Below are 6000 nucleotides of genomic sequence, written 5' to 3'. Positions count from 1 at the left end.
AATTCCTTCTCTGCTGCTCTGCACCCTCTCACTTGTGTAGCTGTTGTGTTTCTGTGAATCCCAGTTTGTCCATTTCCAATGAGGGTCATCTGTGGTGGAAGGCGGATGAGAGGAGGGAGCAGCATCGCAGTAATCTCAGTGTCTTGCTGACCATGTCTTCGGCTGCAGTGATTTTCTTTTTCTCCTGCTGTGTGAGGTGTGGAGCAGCGGCTTTAACCCTGCGTGGGAGGATGAGGAGAAGAAGCACAGCTAATTATTTATTATTCAAAGGCGAGATGGAGAAACATTCAGCAGCTGAGTTGGGGTTACACCCTGCCTTTTCAGTTGCAGCCTCCGGGTCAGCTTGATAATGAAACCCAGACTGAGAACTTCTCTGAAAATCGGCATCAGATGATCTGTGCCCTGTCTGCTCAGAGTCCACAGGTCAAACACTGTAAATGTAAACCCATTACCCAGACTAATGTGTGTGTTCTCTGCCGACCTGCAGAACACGGAAGACACAAGGCAGAACACAACGGCTGTTCTCATTAAAACAACAGACAACAAACTTGGCCAGAGGCTCAGAGCACCCCGAGGCTAAAGGTTAGCATACACTGCTAACCTTCTGTTCAGGATCTCACCTCCTAGCTGCCTCCTCCTGCTTCAGAACCACTTTTTCCTGCAGTTCGGTTTTCTCACAGGAAACATGCTGAAATGGACATTGTTATTCTCTATTTTAGAAAAGTTGAAGGAAAAAAACTTTAAAACAGACTTCTACGGGGAAGACAAAGTCATGTGTTAGCACAGTGGCTATCATACTTTTTGTACTGTGCCCTCCTTTGGACGAATAAACATTCCCATCCTTATATATATATATATATATATATATATATCATCACAGTTACTTGTTTCTCCATGTCTCTCTTCGTTTCTCACTCCCATGCATTCAGTAAACCCTGATCTCTGTTCTGGTCTGGAGTGTGGACCAGAATGTTTCCAAGAGCCCAAGTTGTCAAAACATTACTTTGACTGTTACATTTTCCTGACCCCCCCCCCCCCCATGTTGTTAGCATGACACTAGGCTGCACTTTCACCACACAGTAATAAAATACATCACATTGACAGCAATGATTTTTACTGAAACTTTATCCACTTCTGTACATTGACTGTTAATGAAGTTAATGCACTTCAATACACACCAGCATTATTTATGCTAATTATTATGTTTTCTTATTGTTAGCACATTCTGCTGTACACTAAAACAAAACAGTGTGGTGTCAGGGTGCAAAATAAACTGTGGCTTTGGCTCAGGAAGAATCATTTGTTTTCCACAATCTGGAGGAGGAAGCAGGAAAAGTTAACAGCTGTTCCTGTCAGTGTTTGCACCTGTAGTAGAAGCAACAGCCCAAGCAGCATGGCAGTATTTCACTAACCTGGACAACACAGTCAAATGCACGTTACACGGGATGAAGTTAACTTATCATGGTTCTACTGTATCTGAATGAGAACTCACTTATTAAAATGACACAAAATTCTGATGTATACACTTGTGTATACGTCACATACGCTATCTAATATGCAACAACTAGAGCATCCACCCCATAGACAAGAGGCTATAGCTCCTCGAAGCAGCCAGCCCAGTACTGAAGCAGGTTTAGAAGATTTCTTTAGAATTGCTATGTTGATTTGAATTGAACACAGCCGTAAAGTTTTTTTTTTTTTTTGTCTCTGAGGAAAATAAACTGCCTCAGTTCAGGATCTTCACTGAAGATTAAATACAGCTCATAAACTGACTTAAAACACAAACACTGTGTAGATGAAGGAGGGGGTGCAAAGGCAACATCTGCTTGAGCTGGAGGATTATTTAACCCCCTCAGCTCTGATGCAAAATTCATAAATACATTACAACACTTAGTTTAATGCTGTTGTTAACCTACATATTTCACATTAGCGCATCAGCTGATATTATTTATTTGAAAACTGATTTGTTTTTTCATTGGGACTCTTCTGGGTTGACTGTGGACATGACATAATGCAGAGTTGTTATCTTGGATCAGGACTAGTTTGTTTGCTGAGATAACTGCTGTAAATGATGATGTGAGTATCAGGTAACACAGTTCATAACAGCCCATTACTCTGCGTGCAAACTGATGCTACATCAGCTTCATAACTGTTGTTTAAGGAATGCTGTGTGTGCATTCCAGTAAACAAAGGTGTGACTATAAACTGTGAGAAAAATACTGATGGAAAGACACACTATTTTCACATAAATACATGTCCTCACCAACCATTTTATCAGGTCCACCTGTTCAATTGTTTGTTAACATAAATATGTAATTAACCACAACTCAATGTATTTGGTCTTGTAGACATGGTCAGGACGACTTGGTAAAATTAAAAGTGAGCGCAAGAATAAAAAGAAAGGGGATTAAATTACTTTAAAGATGGTATGTTGTTGGCTCTAGTTGGACAATAGAAGATGGAAAAATGTCTGGTCTGATGAGTCCCCATTCCACCTGCAACATTCAGATGGTAAGGTCCTAATTTGGTGGAAACATCATGAAAACATGCATCCATTCTGACTTGTATCGATGTTTCAGGCTGCTAGTGATGTAACGGTGAGGTGGATATTGGGCTCTTTAGTACCAACTGAGTATGGTTTAACCACTACAGTCTACTTGAGTATTGTTGCTGACCATGTCATCCCTTTATGACCAGTTTTGAATCTTCTGATGGCTACTTCCAGCAGGATAATGCACCATGTCACAAAGCTCAGATCATCTCCAACTGCTACCTTGAACAGGACAATGAGTTAACTGTACTCCAATGGAATCCACAGTCACCAGATCTCAATCCAATAGAGCAGCTTTGGAATGTGGTGGAACGAGAGATTCTTATTATGGATGAGCAAATCTGCAGCAACTGTGTGATGCTGTCATGTCAATATGGGGTAAAATCTGTGAGGAATGTTTTTAACACCTTGTTGAATCTATGACACTACTAATTGAGGCAGTTCTGAAAGTAAAAGTAGTCCAACCTGGCAACCCTGTGTGAATTGTAGCCTCAGTTTCTTGTTCTTAGTTTACAAGAGTGTCACCTGGCCTGGTACCGTGATGCTGTAGTCCATCAACTTCAAAGTTGGATATGTTTTCTGTTCAGAGAGCAGCAGTTTCTGAAGTTCGCAGACCAGCTGTTTGGGACTATGTTACATTCACAGTCTCCTTTCTTTCGCAGTCTGATGACTAAACTTCCCTAAGATTTGTGTTCATACAGTTGAAATTTAATTTTTGACCAAATAAAGATGACGTGAAGTAGGATGTCATTAATGGTGCCACTGTTACGGTCATAATAATGCTCACACATTAACATATGCTGAGCAAACACATGCAGATGCTTTCCACTGTTTAGCTTGTAATTTTGAGTGGTACACAAAGTGCACAGCAGGGGTTTCAGCATCATAGAGAGGATTTAAATTCTAATTCTGATCTTTAATCTGATTCTTTGTTAATCCTTAGATGCATGAGTTATTTTCCAGGCATTACATACTTAAAAGCCTACAGATTGTAACCTTGTTAGGGAGTAGTAAGAGGAATAACAAGGGCACAAAAACAATCTGTTTTCAGGTTTCTGCTGTGATATTTTGCTCTGTGCTGTAACTTTCAGTGAAGCAACAGTTAGCAAAACAAGTCAGTCCAAGCTGTATTCACCAACAGAAAAAAAATAAATAAAATAAAAAGAACAGAAGAATTGCGATTGTGGGTACTGTAAGTGTATAATAGTTTGTTTTTTTTCTGTTGTAAACTTGGAAATAGAAACAAAAAAGGTACAACAATTGGTGAACTAGCAGAGTGAATAAAAAGTTAATCCTGACCTCACAGAAATGTCCACAGTTAACAATGGGTCATGGGGTGAAGGTACAGAATATAATCAATGATTTCACATTGACGCACTGAAGGGGGGGACAGCACTACCTTCTCTGAATGGTAAAGTTTGAGTGAAAAAATGCTGTTTGCACTACATGCCACATTCACACAGGATGCTAAGTGCTCCATCATACAGATTTATTCATAAATGTGGCGTCATGGGGTTCAGTGCCTCAGGAAACTTGCTCAAACAAGGACATTTCAGCATTTAGTCTGGGGAAACAGGAATTGATCCACCGACTTTCTGGTTGGTAAGACCGTGACTATTTGTCTTGCGGTGCTACAGAGGCGCTAACTGGTCAGAGAATCGTCACCTGTGTTGGTGTGTGCCGCACTTGCTTGTTCAGTGAAGTTGTTTCGAAGTCTGACACACAATCTACAACACAAATGATGAATACGGTCTTTGAACTGTGAACATGGATTCCAAACCATCTTAGTGACTAAAGAGCAACTTCATTAGGAAGTATGGATTTACAGATCAATCTTTTTTTTTTTTACTCCACTGACTGAGGATGAACACTAGAACTAAGCTGTTACAATCACCCCATAAAGATATTTAAACCCTTCTTAACTACAAGCTTTTTATAAACTCATTCAATCCAGTAACCACACCACCATCCTCTATCCTCCTCATTTTTAATTCAGGCTGGATAAAAGCATCTGGTTTATCCATTTATTGTAATAAACACAATTGCAGGGACGTTGTCTCTGTGCTGGGCAGTTTTACTCGTACATTACTCAAAACAAGCCTAGAATGGATATGTTTTAAAATTAAATTAAATTAAATGAAAAAAAAAACAAAAAAAAAAAAAAAAACATTTTATTAATCCTAGAGGGGAATTGCAATCTTTGCAAGATTGCAAAGTTTTAATGGTGAGATAGGAATGAGATTATGAGGATGAAAGAAAACTATTTCTTAAAAGTAAGCACCAATGAAAGCAGCACACCTGGAGGTTTTGACTGTGAATGTTTCACCTGAAAACTTATATGTTTTTATGGGCTCAATATAAAGTCATAAAGATTTAGCAGTTGTAAATGCATTTTCAAATAATTTGCATATATATATATATATATATATATATACAGTGAGAGTAAAAAGTATTTGATCCCTTGTTGATTCTGTTGGTTTGCCCACTAATAAAGATATGATCATTCCATACTTTTAATGGTAAATGTATTCTAACATGGAGAGACAGAATATCAAAAAGAAAATCCAGAAAATAACTTTAAAGAATATATATTAATTGGTTTGTATTTCATTGAGGGAAATAAGTATTTGATCCCCTAGTATGCATTAGGAGTTCTGGCTTTCACAGACCAGTTAGACACTCCCAATCAACTTGTTACCTGAATTGAAGACACCTGTTATAACTAATCACCTGTATGAAAGACACCTGTTCACAGAATCAGACAGATTCCAAACTCTCCAACATGGGTAAGACCAAAGAACTCTCTCAGGACCTCAGAGACAGGATTGTTGACCTGCACAAATCTGGAATGGGCTACAAAAACATTAGCAAGATGCTGGGTATTAAAGTAACAACCATTGGTGCAATTGTGAGAAAATTTAAGAAGTATAACATGACCATCAATAGACCTTGGTCTGGTGCTCCACAGAAGATTTCACCTCGTGGGATGGCAGTGATCATGAGAGCTGTGAGAAATCGGTCTGCAACCACACAGCGGGAGTTAGTGAATGACCTCAAGGCAGCTGGGACCACAGTCACCAGGAAAACAATTGGCAACACTTTGCGCCGCAATGGATTACAATCCTGCAGTGCCCGAAAGGTACCCCTGCTTAAGAAGGCACATGTGGAGGCCCACCTAAAGTATGCCAATGATCACCTCAAAGATGTACAAAGTGATTGGGAGAAGGTTCTGTGGTCAGACGGGACCAAAATTGAACTATTTGGCCTAAACTCTACTCGTCATGTGTGGAGGAAGAAAAATGCTGCCTATGACCCCAGGAACACTGTGCCCACCGTCAAGCATGGAGGTGGAAGCATTATGTTTTGGGGGTGTTTCTCTGCCAAGGGCACAGGGCTACTTCACTGCATCAGTGGGAAGATGGATGGAGCCATGTACCGTGCAGTCCTGA

This window comes from Melanotaenia boesemani, chromosome 7 (assembly GCF_017639745.1).
Source record: "Melanotaenia boesemani isolate fMelBoe1 chromosome 7, fMelBoe1.pri, whole genome shotgun sequence".
NCBI classification, from domain to species: Eukaryota; Metazoa; Chordata; class Actinopteri; order Atheriniformes; family Melanotaeniidae; genus Melanotaenia; species Melanotaenia boesemani.
Note: the sequence above shows the minus strand (reverse complement) of the source record.